This window comes from Lolium perenne, chromosome 3 (assembly GCF_019359855.2).
Source record: "Lolium perenne isolate Kyuss_39 chromosome 3, Kyuss_2.0, whole genome shotgun sequence".
Lineage (NCBI taxonomy): Eukaryota > Viridiplantae > Streptophyta > Magnoliopsida > Poales > Poaceae > Lolium > Lolium perenne.
In genome coordinates this window covers 30,156,019-30,173,522 of record NC_067246.2, presented here as the reverse complement: position 1 = coordinate 30,173,522, position 17,504 = coordinate 30,156,019, and the positions used below count along the sequence as shown (strand labels likewise).

At 43.1% G+C, this 17,504-nt stretch overlaps 1 long non-coding RNA gene across 1 annotated transcript; it reads left to right on the top strand.

Moving 5' to 3' along the window:
* The first annotated feature begins 8,047 nt into the window (after positions 1-8,047).
* On the top strand, positions 8,048-9,865 carry LOC127340868 (uncharacterized). The gene is made up of 2 exons (XR_011753976.1): positions 8,048-9,382; positions 9,773-9,865. It is a non-coding gene; the product is annotated as an uncharacterized lncRNA (long non-coding RNA).
* Positions 9,866-17,504: the final 7,639 nt, after the last annotated feature.

Below are 17,504 nucleotides of genomic sequence, written 5' to 3'. Positions count from 1 at the left end.
GACTGTAAAGAAAGGAGACTGACGAAAAGTTCAGACTAACAAATGATCTAATATCTCTGTAAACTACTCCCTCTGGAGCAAGATCGAATGTTGTTGACTGGACCGCACGGACGAGGTTCTGGGCCTCGCTTTCAAGCTCGACTCTTGTCATGCCCCATAATGTTGCTTGGTGGAGTGTAGCCAGACACGCCCGCACTTCCGCACAAGCTACGCTAGCCACATGCAGTATCTTTCCCGCCACCGCACCTCTAACCTATCTGTACTGATACCTAGCCACAAAGCCCCATCCGCCTGTCCTCTTGGCTGCACAGAAGCTGGCATCAACATTTATCTTGATTCTGTCTTCCGTTGGGACTCGCCATGACACATTGGAAGCAGTGCTGCAATTGGTCTTCTCCCTCCTACAAAACTTCATCGATTCAGAAGTCCACTTCGATTGGCATTGATTTTATTTCGATTTGACCATCACTGCCACACCATACAGCATACAAGGATTCTCTTTTCTGTATCCAAGCCCATGATTGCTTCAATCATTTCCTTTGGCGTTCTCATATCCCACATGTGTTGGCGCAAATGAGACAACTCTAATTTCTCCCAGATTGGCTTAACCATTTTGCATTTGATAAACAGGTGAGTCCATCTTCATCTAACCTTCTAACACATAGCGTATCACATTTCAGTCCTATTCTATCCAAGTTCTACTTCAGCGGCGGGCTATTGTGTGACGGACGCCACATAAACTACCGGACCTTTGGTGGACACTCAACTTGCCAAATATTTTTCCAGTAATTTTCACCCACGCCTGGGTTAGAGCTAGACGCCCTTGGATCATCCCTTAATTGTACATAGAGTTTGTAAGTATATTTCACCGTGAAAATGCCGTTCTCTTCGTATCTCAATGCATACAAATCCTCAAAGTCATCTCTCAACGGAATGGCCAAGATCACCTTTGCATCAATATCCCAGAATGTGTTACGCACAAGGTTCTCATCCTGGTCACTAGCTATTGGTTCAATCATCTCACAAACTTTTGTCAATAAACAATCGTGGTGTGATTGGTTTGGCCGCATCCTTTCGGTCCAACCACGGATCAGACCATATTTTCACATCTGTTCCATCACCAATTCTCCATACTACACCATCTTTCAACAGCTCAGTACCCTTCATAATACTTCGCCATGAATATGACATACCAGATATCGGTTGCGCTTCCATAATTGAGGTGTTTGGGAAATACAAAGCTTTGAGGAATCTCGCACATAGTGAGTCAGGGGTTGTAAGTATGCGCCATGCCTGTCTGGCAAGCATTGCTAGATTGAAGCCATGGAGATCCCTGAACCCTAGCCCCCCCCCCCCCCCCTCTTTCTTCGGCCTTGTCAAAACCTCCCAACTAAGCCAATGCATTTTATTCTCCTTATCTTGTTGCCCCCACCAGAACCTACAAATCATCGTAGGCATTTTCTCACATAGGGACTTGGTTAGATCAAAACATGACATTGCAAAAGTACGAATAGCTTGCGCACATGCCTTGATCAAAGTATCTTTCCCAGCTTTTGATATCATCCTCTCCTTCCATCCTTGTATCCTTTTCCAAACTCTATCTTTTATGTATTCAAAAGTTTTTTTTAGACCTCCCCACATATACCGGCAGACACAAGTACTTCTTTATCTTTGCTTCTTCACTTATATTTAATTCTTCCAACACCTCCTTTATCGTGCCATTACTAGTATTTTTGCTAAACATAACCGGGGACTTATCAAAGTTGATAGCTTGACCCGAGCAAACCTCGTAAAGTTGTAGGATATTTTGCAGAGTTCTGGCACTCACACTTGATGCTTTCATAAGTACCAAGGATTCGTCTGCAAACAAAAGATGGTTAATATTTGGGGATTTGCACAAACTTTGATTCCTTCTAGCCTTCCATCCGCCTCAGCTTTATTCAATAAGGTCGAGAACCCCTTAGCGCAAAGCAAGAACAAGTAAGGGGAGAGGCGGTCTCCTTGTCGCAATCCCCTCTATGGTATTAGCACATATGTATAATCCCCATTTACTTTGAGCTGGTATTTTACTGTCGCGACACAAAGCATGATCAACTGAATCCATTGTTCAAGAAATCCCATCCTCCTCCTAATCTTTTCTAGGAAAACCCACTCTACTATGTCATAGGCTTTACTCATGTCAAGCTTGACAGCCGCATACCCTTCTCGACCACTTCTCTTCGTCTTCATATAATGGGTGCATTCATACGAAATAAGTATATTGCTCGTGATAAGTCTCCCTGGAACAAATGCACTCTGATTCAGAGCTATGATTTCTGGCAAAATCTTCTTCAACCTATTTGTAAGGACCTTAGAGACCAACTTATAAATAACATTACAAATGCTGATGGGCCGTAGGTCCTTCATACTCTCTGGATTTTTGATCTTGGGGAATAGTCACAACACACGTTTCAGTCCACCCCTCTGACATTGGACCTCCATTCAAAATAGCAAGGACTTCAGGTACTACTTGTCGCCAATATTCTCCCAAAACCTCTTGTAGAAGACCGAGGGCATACCATCAGGACCGGGTGCTTTTAGGTTGCCAATACTATCCAAAGCGGTTTTCACCTCTTCTTCACTGAACTCATTGCATAGCAAGTCATTCATTTGCTTATTCACTTCAGGATCAACATGAACCAAAAGTTCCTCCGCTCGAGCACCTGCGCTAGAGGTAAAAATATTTTAAAAATAGTTAGTCACCACCTCTTTCATGGCCCCTCCTTGATGTCTACGGGTGCTTCTATTCTTGTATACAGTGTTGGGCCTCCAAGAGCAGAGGTTTGTAGAACAGCATCAAGTTTCCCTTAAGTGGATCACCCAAGGTTTATCGAACTCAGGGAGGAAGAGGTCAAAGATATCCCTCTCAAGCAACCCTGCAATTAAGATACAAGAAGTCTCTTGTGTCCCCAACACACCTAATACACATGTCAGATGTATAGGTGCACTAGTTCGGCGAAGAGATAGTGAAATACAAGTGGTATGAATGAATATGACCAGAAAATAGCTTGCTGGCGTGCAGTTGATGATAGTAATATTGCAGGAAGTAAAGATGCAGTAAAACAGTAAACAAGCGATGATTGCAGTATTTGGAAACAAGGCCTAGGGATCATACTTTCACTAGTGGACACTCTCAACATTGATCACATAAATAAATAAGTTCTCTTCCTTTGTGCTACATATACTCTTGTTTGATAATGAACACCATTCGTTGTGTAGGGCTACAAGAGCTCCCTCAAGCCGGAGTTAACAAGCGCCACAACATTCGGCATTCATATTTAAGTAACCTTTAGAGCATAATAGATCTTTGCAATTTAAACCGAGTACTAACATAGCATACACACTGTCACCTTTACACTATGAAGGGGGAATAAATCACATCAATACTATCATAGTAATAATTAACTCCATAACCTACAAGAGATTATGATCATAACCTACGCCAAGTACTACACGATGCACACACTGTCACCATTACACCGTGAAGGAGGAATAGAATACTTTAATAACATCACAAGAGTAGCACATAGACTAATAGTGATACAATGCTCATCATATGGATCTCAATTATGCAAGGCAATTCATGAGATCATTGTATTGGGGTACATGCGAGAGAGATTAACCACATAGCTACCGGTAGAGCCCTCAGCCTCGATGGAGAACTACTCCCTCCTCATGGGAGACAGTTGCGTTGATGAAGATGGCGGTGGTGTCGATGGAGATGGCGGTGATGTCGATGGAGAAGCCTTCCGGGGGCACTTCCCCGTCCCGGCGGCGTGCCGGAACAGAGACTCCTGTCCCCCAGATCTTGGCTTCGTGATGGCGGCGACTTTGGAAGGTTTCTCGTACCGTGGCTTTTTTCGTATCGAAGATTTAGGTCAGGGACCTTTATATAGGCGAAGAGGCGGAGTCGGAGGGCTGACGAGGCGGTGACACAATAGGGGGCGCGGCCCAGGCCCTGGCCGCGCCACCCTGTCATCTGGTGGCCCTGTGGCCCCCCTCTGCTGGCTCTCGGGTGTTCTGGAAGCTTCGTGGAAAAATAGGATGCTGGGCATTGATTTCGTCCGATTCCGAGAATATTTCCTTACTAGGATTTCTGAAACCAAAAACAGCAGAAAACAGAAACTGGCACTTCGGCATCTCGTCAATAGGTTAGTTCTGGAAAATGCATCAAAACGATGTAAAGTGTGAACAAAACATGTAGGTAATGTCATAAAACTAGCATGGAACATAAGAAATTATAGATACGTTTGAGACGTATCAAGCATCCCCAAGCTTAGTTCCTACTCGCCCTCGAGTAGGTAAACGATAACAATGATAATTTCTTAAGTGACATGCTACCAACATAATCTTGATCAACATTATTGTAAAGCATATGAGATGAATGCAGCGATTCAAAGCAATGGTAAAGACAATGAGTAAACAACTGAATCATATAGCAAAGACTTTTCATGAATAGTACTTTCAAGACAAGCATCAATAAGACTTGCATAAGAGTTACTCATAAAGCAATAGATTCAAAGTAGAAGCACTACAAGAGATCTCATATACTGTGATGAAAACCCTCGTGACGATGATCCGCAACGTCACAAAATATCATAATGTGTGACGTTTTGCCTATGGCGTCATGTATTCCCAAAGATCTGTGACGGTCACTCAATCACCGTCACACATTAGCATATTCCGTGACGACTTGATAGCTTATGTGACGAGCGTTGATGCGTCACGGAAAAATTACAATCGGCAATGATGATATTGCACCATATAATACCTAGAGGGGACTGTTGAGGTTGGACCCACATATTAGGGAAGAAATAGAGAAAGGTCGTTATTAAATATTTTTTTAACTAACCGAGGAAGGGACGTGACTAGATTTGATCATGAACAACTTTATATGTTGATATCTCTCGTTTGTTTGGGAGTAAAATATCTCTCGTGTGTTTGGGAGTAAAAAACCAAGACGACATGACCTATCTATCCATCTGGAGCGACGGAGGAAAGAAGGGGACCCTCGTCCGCGGTTTCTCCTCCTTCGCCGCCTTGCGACGATCTAGCCTCATGGTCGTTCCTCTTCTTGCACATGGCGTTGCGGCGGCGAGCTGTGGCTATCTGTGTGTTTGGGTGCAAGCAGGACATGCAGGTGTGGACGATGGTAGGATGTAACCGGTGCCCTTCTAAGGACGGGTGCGGGATATGAAGACGGGTGTCATTGATGGCGACCTCTGAAGACGATGCGGGATAGAGGCCGGAGGCAGGCGACGGCCGCGGGATGCGTGGCCTCGCCGTCGCCATTATTGCGTTGGCGGAGGTGGGCGGCGGCCGCTCGGCAGGCGAGGCATCACCATTAACGTGGCGCAGACTGCCGAAGCGACGCATCGGTGCCAGTCGCTGGCACGTCTGAGAAGACGTTTCGACGCAGGATCGCTGTCAGGCGGGCCCGGCGAAACCGCCAGACGCGAGCGGACACTTTGCACGTCCGCGCAGAGTCCACAGAGACGCATCCGAGGTGCATATTTGGGCCAGGTTTACGTCGCCGTGGACGGTCCAGTCACTTTGCGTCGCCCTGCTAGAGGTGGTACCAGACGCATTTTTCGGCCCGGCGGACGCAAACAGTCAAGTTGCCCTAAGTCACGAAGGTATGAGTCATTTTGCACAATAAACAAAAATTAAGTGTATATCAAGGAAAAAAATTCCCTCCACCGAAAAGAATCCACTCCCTCCAATTTTCTTTTACCAAAAGATCAATTTTCCCTCCACCCAAAATACCCGTTCCCTCCACTTCTCTTTTTTCAGCTGATTTTTATATCTAACTAATGTGTCCACCTCTATCGGTTAGTTGAAACTTTTCCAATCTAATCGTGCGCGGAGGCAGCGGCCAGTTCCCTCCGCAGTGGCGAAAACGGGGGAAAGAGGAGCAGGAGATCAAAGGCGTCCCCTGATTCCCTGCAAGGTCCACCGGCGGCGCCCTCCTCATCTGTCGGATTGACCGCCGGCCTCGCCAGCGACCTTCTCCTCCGCGCCCCAGCCCGCTCGAACGCCGCTGCCCTCCTCACCGACGGGATCAGAGCCGCCGGGCTCACCTCCAGCGTCCTCCTGTGCGCCCCTTCCCTGTTCCCTCCGACGAGTGCTGCTCCGTCCGCACCCACGAGAACGCCTGCACCTGCTAGACGCCACCGCCTGCACTCGCGCGAACGCCTCCGCCCGCACCCACGCGAACTCCGCCGCCCTCCGCAAGGTTTCATCCTCTTCTACAACTTTCGTTCTAGTGAAAACTGCAGGTACTTTGCGTATTGGTTGCTCTTGCCACCATCATTGTTTCAGACTGAGTGGTGTGTTACTTTGTCCTCTCCGATTGCAGCTTGTGGTCTGATTCCTATACATCTAATTAGATTGATTTGCTGTGTTGACAAAAGCCGTGGAGGCTAGCTAGCAATGCTATTGTTTTATAGTATGCCAAATCAGATATACATCCATGGTAGCTAATCTTTGCGACACCATCTACTGCATCTACTGAAAGCACTAGGTATATGTTCTAGGGAACTAAATTTCAACACTAGGTACTATGTTCCAGGGAACTAAATTTCAACTAAAGAAAACTGTTTTTGACGCTGTAAAACTTGTTGCATGTTCAAAGTCTTGCAATATGGTAGCACACAGTTTAGCTCCGAATGGTGTTGGTATGAGGGGAGTAGGTCCTATTATAACTGAAAGCTTAACCTGCAGTGGCAAGCTCTCTTTAGTAGTTTGGTTTAACTTTTTGTTTTCAAATCTACACAGAGGCAAGCATGCTGTTATATAAATCTGTGGGCTGAAACCACTACAGTCATTCCTGAAACTAAATACTTTTAAGGTGATGCTCTGTTTACATGCTTTTCCTTATTAAAAAGATAACTAAAGTGAGTCATGATATTGCTAGGAGGGTCAGGTAGACATGTACATGAGCACTGGCGGAGCTACTCAGGGGCCGAACTGGGCCATGGCCCGCCCAAGATTTGTGCATAAATACTTGTACCCAAGCATCCCTGGCTGGCCCAATTCATTAGCAGTAGCAGAGCAAGGCCAGCTAACGAGCAACGAGAAGGACAGTCTCCCAGCGAGCAGGAGCACCCAACAGACAACACGGTGATTTGCCTGCTTGTTGGTTTTTCTCAAAATACGGAATAGAAAGTTTGTTTGGTAGTTAGTAGGTATCTAACTTTGTTCGTCAGTTTAAAACGTCATGTATCTTGGGCTCTTGGCTAGCACTTACAAAAAAAATCCCTCCAAGTTCTTACCTAGCTACTATACCTATGTTTCAAAATATAAGTTTTTGCTGGCTTTCGATACGATCTATTAGCGCAGGGAAATCGTACAACAACTTGTACCACAGATGTCGCCCGGCCGCTACCGCTTCGGGCGTAGTGTTGCCCGCAGAGCAACCACGACCGCCGAAACCGCCCTAGAAGCCCCGGGCCGCCGCCCCGCCGCCAACATCACACTATCCAAAGCGCCACACCGCTCTAGCCGGGGACCCTAGCGTGCGTGGGAGGAGGGGCCGCCGGCGACTACCATGTGGGCTTTGCTCGCTACCTGCTGGCAGCGATGAGAGCGGACGAGGAATAAGGCGGGGCTCGTGGGCGGGGAGTTGGTCGCCCATGTTACCTTCGGGAGGGACCAAATATAAGATTTTTTGGTAGGCTATTTTAACCGATCAAGACATTTTGTATTTAGGAACGGATGTAATATTTGTTGGCATGATTGATATTTTTCACTTAATTCTCCTCCAAAATTCTTATCTAGTCAATAAAAAATTTGAGCTCTCCTTTAATTGGCCCGCCCAGTCATTACCTTGTAGCTCCGCCACTGTACATGAGGCCTTTATCAAATAACTGTATGCTTATATATGAGTCCTTTGTCAAATAACTTACTATATGCATATGGTCATTGTTTTTCTAAATCTTACCATTATATGTTAGCATATTTTGCTTCTAACGTTTCATGATATCCTTCTTCGCCAAGGTAGTGAAATCATGCGCACAACTCCAGAGTATGAGAGAAACAGGTTGGCAAGGATTGCGAGGCGCAAGGCTGAGGAGGCAGGGCCTCTTGCAAACATACGGAACATAGCCAGTCAACTGCTATATGGCCAGAATACAAAAGACAAACAGAGGCACAAAGGTGATGATGGTGGCAGTGGCTCCGAATATGAGCCAAATGATGAGGAGGAGGCTGAGGAGGCAGGGCCTCTTGCAAACATACGGAACATAGCCAGTCAACTGCTATATGGCCAGAATACAAAAGACAAACAGAGGCACAAAGGTGATGATGGTGGCAGTGGCTCCGAATATGAGCCAAATGATGAGGAGGAGGCTGATGATGGCGATGAGGTTTCTGGAGAAGAAGAGGAGCATGAACAACTGTACATATGTCAAAGGAAAAGGTATTTGAGGAGGTAACTTGATTAGTAAAAGTGCATATAAGTACATAGTCGTCAACTAGTTTTAGATTTAAGTTTTACTCCTATAAATATATTGTTGGCATGCTTGTCATTCAAATTGGCAGTACATATGACCTTAAGTGCACAACTATCAAGACCATGTATGAGTCAATGTTGATTCGTTGCCTTTTTTCACTTCCTTTTTTCCCAACTTGTTTGAATCAGGAAACTCAACCTTCGACAAAGCCACAACTAAGAAAGCGTGCCCGGTCCAAAACCACAGTACCTACTACCACAAGAACAACAAGAGCATCGGCATCTAGACTTAACCAGACTGACCATACCTCATCTAATGACGACACATCACCTCACCGAACTTCGAAAGATAGTAACAAACCCCAGGCCGATACAGAGATGCAACATTCTCAAGACATGACAAACACATTGCGCCAAATTGATAACAGTGATACACTACGGGGCCAAGGTATATGCATCGTCATCTCTTAACAGTATGCTTTCTAGTTTCCACTTGAAATAATATATTTCCTCTTATTTTGATATCTTGTTATGTAGATGCGTTAGTATGCTCTAATGGTCCAACTAATCCAAAAACCTCAATTATTATAGAAAAGAAGACCTAGCCCATCATATTCCTAAAGCTATTGGTCATGTTGCAGTGAGACATTTTACTTCGTTATTTTCATTCCCAGTTTCACATGCTTTGTTATGTATTTAGTATCTTTCATTGATTTTAGAAAAACTTTGAAATGGATACTCCAGAAGGGTGTTCGGCAACAGCGATACATCTTGAAGAGGGATTATTTTAATGGTCGTACCCGTGAAGAAGCGCTATCTCATAATCCACCCAAAGTTAGTCAACATAATTGGGAAACTCTTGTGGATAAATGGTCAGATGAAAGAAACAAGGTTTGTACGAACTCCAGAAGATGCTACTAAATTGCAATCTCATTGTTTGGATTCTTTTGTGGAATGTAGCTTCATCCACACCTTAGCATCTGCATAAGGCCTAGCTGTACCATTTCCTGATCCTTGTAGGTAACATGATACGATTTTCACATTCAGGTTTTGGCAAGACCAACAATCTAACAATTGTAATGTACTTGTAATCTAGCATGTATATCCATGTTCTTCATCCTTTACTATACTTGCAATCCAGCATGTATATCTACTTTCTTCATCCTTACTTACAATCCAGCACATACATCTACCTTCTTCATCTTGTAGCGATAACATGTTTATTGTTTTAACATATATTTGTTTGTACTTAGAATACTAATATTCATTTGCTTCATATAGAAAATTTGTGCCAAGAATAAGGAGAACCGAGAAGGTGTTAAGCATCACCAAACTACAGGCTCTAGGTCTTATCCTTCTCATTTCCACCAACTTGTAAGTATGTTGCCCATTTTCTGCACAGCTGCGCTTGAAGCTTATGTGAGATTTCTCTCTATTTTTGTTTAGTTGAATAACACTTGTTTCTGGCTGTATTTATAGTTGTTTGATATGGTGCTGACTGCTTGCTATGTCGTTTTCTATTTGTTGTGCCGATGTGCTGCTGGCTGTTTGCTATGTCACTGGATACTTGTTGTGCCGCTGGTTGTTGTACTGTTTGTTTATGTGCTACTAGGTACTTGATGACTTGTTGCTATTGTTGGGTTTTCTCTTCGCAATTATATATTTTGTACGCGCTTATGGCTCATTCTCTGATTTTGTAAGTTAATTGAACGTATCACTTTTATCTAACCTGAGCAATGATGCTTTCTTCATAGACTGATATGGGAAACAAAAGGAGTGAAGCCCTTGAGCACCCGGTGTCTGATACACATATTGTGGCTGAAGTTCTAAAGGAGCATAGCTCCTCAAGCACCTTCCTTTCTACCATGGGGTACCAATCAAGATCTGGGAGGTCTAGGACATCAGCTTCTGAAGAACGCGTCCGAGAGTTAGAAGAGAAAGTTGAACAACAGAAGATAGAAGCAAAAGGGGCAAATGCGATGTACCAACAACACTTAAACGAGAGAGGTAAAACGCAAGAAGTTGAGATGCAAAGGAAGCAACAAGAAGAATTGATGGCAATGAAGAAGAGCCAAGAAGAGAAAAATAAAGCATATGAAAAGAAGTAAGAGGAACAAGACAGCCTTATTAGCTCCCTCTTACGGAAACATGCAACTCAAAACTAGACACCATACGTGATGGTGCATGAAATCCATGATCACATGGTGGTGCTATTCTAGCATTAACTTAGTTCATTTGTCTTTACCCATGTCAAAATTATAGTGCAACATATTTATTTCTGTGAGATGATATTTGGTTGTCAGTTTGATATGTTACTGTGATTTCCGTGGCAAATAAGTGTGTGTTGTCATATGTATTCAACATGAATTTTGGTTTAGAGTGTAGTTTTATTAAATTTAGAAATTATTGAAATCAGTACTTTAAAATTAAATAAAAATACATTAATATTGCATGCAAAATTATTTATAGAAAATAATACCTACAAAAAGTTGAAAATAAATATTATTTCTTCTAAAATAATTGGGAACATGAAATAAATAGTTTTTTTGGAAAAATAAAAAATCAAAATTAATAATTCGAAAATAAACACAAGGATTGTTTTCTAAATTAATGAAATGACATCACATGATGTCATTCACATCCGTGACAATAATCCATGACGTTTCCTAGTCGTGTGATGTTCTCCTAGGTGCTGACATCACACATGACATCATCAATACTCCGTGACGTTTTCTGGCGCGCCGCGTCACTAGGGAGTAATCTGTGACGGGGATTCCGTGACGATGCTCGTGACGCTCAATCTACGTCACGGAGGGGTCTTCCGTGACGTTTATTGCTATTGCATGACGTTTTGAGCTCGTCACAGTATATCAGATCTCTTGTAGTGAAGGCATTGAAGCAACACAAAGGATGATTAAGTTTCAGCAATTGCTTTCAACTTGTAACATGTATATCTCATGGATAGTTGTCAACATAAAGCAATATAACAAGTGCAATAGGTAAACATGTAAGAATCAATGCACACAGTTGACACAAGTGTTTGCTTCTAAGATAGAAGGAATAGGTAAACTGACTCAACAATAAAGTAAAAGAAAGGCCCTTCGCAGAGGGAAGCAGGGATTAAATCATGTGCTAGAGCTTTTTAAGTTTTGAAATCATATAGAGAGCATAAAAGTAAAGTTTTGAGAGGTGTTTGTTGTTGTCAACGAATGGTAATGGGTACTCTAACTACCTTATCAACCAGACTTTCAAGAGCGGCTCCCATGAAGGATGTTATCTCTACCAGCAAGGTAGATCATCCCTCTTCTCTTTTGTTTACACATGTATTTTAGTTTCATTATTTATAGATGACACTCCTCCCAACCTTTTGCTTACACAAGCCATGGCTAACCGAATCCTCGGGTGCCTTCCAACATTCACATACCATGGAGGAGTGTCTATTTGTAAAATTAAGTTGCTTACTGATAGATCAGGGCAAAGCATGTGAAGAGAATTATTAATGCAAGTTAATTAATTGGGGCTGGGAACCCCATTGCCAGCTCTTTTTGTAAAGTTATTGGATAAGCGGATGAAGCCACTAGTCCATTGTGAAAGTCTGTCAAAAGTAAATGACAAGATCGAAAGATAAACACCACATACTTCCTCATGAGCTATAAAACATTGACACAAATAAGAGATAATAGCTTTTTAATTGTTTAAAGGTAGCACATGAAGTATTTGCTTGGAATGGCAGAGAAATACCATGTAGTAGGTAGGTATGGTGGACACAAATGGCATAGTTTTTGGCTCAAGGATTTGGATGCACGAGAAGAATTCCTCTCAATACAAGGCTAGGCTAGCAAGGTTGTTTGAAGCAAACTCAAGTATAAAACGGTGCAGCAAGACTCACATATGAATATATTGTAAGCATTATAAGACTTTACATCGTCTTCCTTGTTGTTCAAACACCTTAACCAGAAAATATCTAGACTCTAGAGAACAATCATGCAAACCAAATTTTAACAAGCTCTATGTAGTTCTTCATTAATGGGTGCAAAGTACATGATGCAAGAGCTTAAACATGATCTATATGAGCACAACAATTGCCAAGTATCAAATTATTCAAGACATTATACCAATTACCACATGAAGCATTTTCTGTTTCCAACCATATAGCAATGAACGAAGCAGTTTCAACCTTCGCCATGAACATTAAGAGTAAAGCTAAGAACACATGTGTTCATACGCAACAGCGGAGCATGTCTCTCTCCCACACAAGCATGAATTTATTCAAACAAAACAAAAATAAAAACAAACAGACGCTCCAAGTAAAGTACATAAGATGTGATGGAATAAAAATATAGTTTCAAGAGAAGAAACCTGATAAGTTGTTGATGAAGAAGGGGATGCCTTGGGCATCCCCAAGCTTAGACGCTTGGGTCTTCTTGAAATATGCAGGGATGAACCATGGGTGCATCCCCAAGCTTAGACTTTTCACTCTTCTTGATCATAGTATATCATCCTCCTCTCTTGACGCTTGAAAACTTCCTCCACACCAAACTCGAAACAAACTCATTAGAGGGTTAGTGCATAATCAAAATTTCACATGTTCAGAGGTGACACAATCATTCTTAACACTTCTGGACATTGCCCAAAGCTACTGGAAGTCAATGGAATAAAGAAATCCATCCAACACAGCAAAAGAGGCAATGCGAAATAAAAGGCAGAATCTGTCAAAACAGAACAGTCCGTAAAGATGAATTTTTTAGAGGCACTGGACTTGCTCAGATGAAAATTCTCAAATTGAATGAAAGTTGCGTACATATCTGAGGATCACGCACGTAAATTGGCAGATTTTTCTGAGTTACCTACAGAGAACCCTGCCCAAATTCGTGACAGACAGAAATCTGTTTCTGCGCAGTAATCCAAATCTAGTATCAACCCTACTATCAAAGACTTTACTTGGCACAACAATGCAATAAAATAAAGATAAGGAGAGGTTGCTACAGTAGTAAACAACTTCCAGGACTCAAATATAAAACAAAAGTGCTGTAGTAAAATAAACACATGGGTTATCTCCCAAGAAGTGCTTTCTTTATAGCCATTAAGATGGGCTCAGTAATTTCAATGATTTACTCCCAAGAAATAAGAATTGAAGCAAAAGAGAGCATCAAAAAGCAAATTCAAAACACATTTAAGTCTAACATGCTTCCTATGAAGGAGATATGCCCTAGAGGCAATAATAAAGTGGTTATTATTTATATCTTTATGTTTATGATAAATGTTTATATATCATGCTAGAATTGTATTAACCGAAACATTAGTACATGTGTGATATGTAGACAAACAAGAAGTCCCTAGTATGCCTCTTAAACTAGCTTGTTGATTAATGGATGATTAGTTTCATAATCATGAACATTGGATGTTATTAATAACAAGGTTATGTCATTGTATGAATGATATAATGGACACACCCAATTAAGCGTAGCATAAGATCTCGTCATTAAGTTATTTGCTATAAGCTTTCGATACATAGTTACCTAGTCCTTATGACCATGAGATCATGTAAATCACTTATACCGGAAAGGTACTTTGATTACACCAAACACCACTGCGTAAATGGGTGGCTATAAAGGTGGGATTAAGTATCCGGAAAGTATGAGTTGAGGCATATGGATCAACAGTGGGATTTGTCCATCCCGATGACGGATAGATATACTCTGGGTCCTCTCGGTGGAATGTCGTCTAATGTCTTGCAAGCATATGAATGAGTTCATAAGAGACCACATACCACGGTACGAGTAAAGAGTACTTGTCAGGAGACGAGGTTGAACAAGGTATAGAGTGATACCGAAGATCAAACCTCGGACAAGTAAAATATCGCGAGACAAAGGGAATTGGTATTATATGTGAATGGTTCATTCGATCACTAAAGTCATCGTTAAATATGTGGGAGCCATTATGGATCTCCAGATCCCGCTATTGGTTATTGGTCAGAGTGAGTACTCAACCATGTCCGCATAGTTCATGAACCGTAGGGTGACACACTTAAAGTTGGATGTTGAAATGGTAGTACTTGAATATGGAATGGAGTTCGAATATTTGTTCGGAGTCCCGGATGAGATCCCGGACATCACGAGGAGTTCCGGAATGGTCCGGAGAATAAGATTCATATATAGGATGTCATTTTATGTGAATTAAAATGTCGCGGAAGGTTCTATGGAAGGTTCTAGAAGGTTCTAGAAAAGTCCGGAAGAAACCACCAAGGAAGGTGGAGTCCACATGGGACTCCACCTCCATGGCCGGCCAACCCTAGTGGGGGAGGAGTCCCAAGTGGACTCCCCCTTAGGGGGCCGGCCACCCCCCCACATGGGAGGTGGAAACCCCACCTTTGGTGGGAGTCCTAGTTGGGCTAGGTTTCCCCCTCTTATGGAAGGTTTTTGGTTCGGGTCTTATTCGAAGACTTGGACACCAACACTTGGGGATCCACCTATATAATGAGGGGCCAAGGGAGGGGGCCGGCCACCCTAAGACCACAAGCTGGCCGCCCCCCTTGAAGTGGCCGGCCACCCCTCCCAAACCCTAGCCGCCCCCTCTCCTCCATATCTCCCGCGTAGCTTAGCGAAGCTCCGCTGGACTTCTCCACCGTCACCGACACCACGCCGTCGTGCTGTCGGATTCAAGAGGAGCTACTACTTCCGCTGCCCGCTGGAACGGGAGGTGGACGTCGTCTTCATCAACAACCGAACGTGTGACCGAGTACGGAGGTGCTGCCCGTTCGTGGCGCCGGAACCGATCGTGATCAAGATCTTCTACGCGCTTTTGCAAGCGGCAAGTGATCGTCTACCGCAGCAACAAGAGCCTCATCTTGTAGGCTTTGGAATCTCTTCAAGGGTGAGACTCGATACCCCCTCGTTGCTACCATCTTCTAGATTGCATCTTGGCTTGGATTGCGTGTTCGCGGTAGGAAAATTTTTGTTTTCTATGCAACGTTATCCTATAGTGGTATCAGAGTCGTGTCTATGCATAGATGGTTGCACGAGTAGAACACAATGGTTTGTGGGCGTTGATGCTCTTGTTATCTTTAGTTTGAGTACTTTGCATCTTTGTGGCATAGTGGGATGAAGCGGCTCGGACTAACTTTACATGACCGCGTTCATGAGACTTGTTCCTCGTTCGACATGCAACTTGTATTGCATAAGAGGCTTTGCGGGTGTCTGTCTCTCCTACTATAGTGAAGATTCAATTTACTCTTCTATTGAAAACATTAGTATCAACATTGTGGTTCATGTTCGTAGGTAGATTAGATCTCTCTCGAAAACCCTAAACCACGTAAAATATGCAAACCAAATTAGAGACGTCTAACTTGTTTTTGCAGGGTTTGGTGATGTGATATGGCCATAATGTGATGATGAATATGTATGAGATGATCATTATTGTATTGTGGCAACCGGCAGGAGCCTTATGGTTGTCTTTAAATTTCATGTTGAGTAGTATTTCAAAGTAGTTGTAATAGTTGCTACATGGAGGACAATCATGAAGACGGCGTCATTGACCTTGACGCTACGCCGACGATGATGGAGATCATGCCCGAAGATGATGGAGATCATGTCCGTGCTTTGGAGATGAAGATCAAAGGCGCAAAGACAAAAGGGCCATATCATATCACATATGAACTGCATGTGATGTTAATCCTTTTATGCATCTTATTTTGCTTAGATCGCGACGGTAGCATTATAAGATGATCCCTCACTAAAATCTCAAGATAATAAAGTGTTCATCCTTAGTAGCACCGTTGCCAAGACTTGTCGTTTCGAAGCATCTCGTGATGATCGGGTGTGATAGAATCAACAAGTGCATACAACGGGTGCAAGACGATTTGCACATGCGGATACTAAGGTGGCCTTGACGAGCCTAGCATGTACGTACATGGTCTCGGAACACGTGATACCGAAAGGTAGAGCATGAATCATATGGTTGATATGATGAACACTTTGAGTGTTCGCCATTGAAGTCACACCTTTTCTCGTGATGATCGGGTTTAGGTGCGGTGGATTTGGTTCGTGTGATCACTAAGACAATGCGAGGGATATTGTTTTGAGTGGGAGTTCACCTAGATTTTTAATTATGTTGAATTAAAATTTGAACTCAATTTGTCATAAACTTAGTCTAAACTATAGCAAATATATGTTGTAGAGATGGCGTCCCCAATCAATTTTAATCAGTTCCTAGAGAAAGAGAAACTTAAGAGCAACGGTAGCAACTTCACCGACTGGTTCCGTCATGTGAGGATCTTCCTCTCTGGCGGAAATCTGCAATTTGTGCTTGATGCACCGCTAGGTGACCCTCCTGCAGAAGATGAAACCGATGAAGTAAAAGCTGTTTACGCGACTCGGAAAACTCGGTACTCTCAAGTTCGGTGTGCCATCTGTGCGATCTGGAATCCGATCTTCAAAAACGTTTTGAGCACCATGATCCTCATGAGTTGATGAATGAGCTGAAAGCTATATTCGAGACTCATGCGGCCGTGGAATGCTATGAAGCATCGAAACATTTCTTGATTGTATGATGGAAGAAGGCAGCTCCGTTAGTGAGCACATGCTCGCCATGACCGGGCATGCGAAGAAACTTAGTGACTTGGGAATAGTGATTCCTAATAGACTGGGGATTAATCGTGTCCTTCAATCACTGCCACCAAGTTACAAGAACTTTGTGATGAACTACAATATGCAGAACATGAACAAGGAGTTACACGAACTCTTTGGCATGCTAAAAGCTGCTTGAGATTGAGATCAAGAAAGAGCACCAAGTGTTGATGGTCAACAAGACCACCGGTTTCAAGAAACAGGGCAAGTCTAAGGGAAAATTCAAGAAGGGTGGCAAGAAAGCTGCCACGCCTCCTATGAAACCTAAGAACGGCCCTAAGCCCGATCTTTGAGTGCTATTCTTTGCAAGGAGAAGGGACACTTTGGAAGCGTAATTGCTCCAAGTATCTGGCTGATCTGAAGAGCGGCCTTGTCAAGAAGAAGAAAGA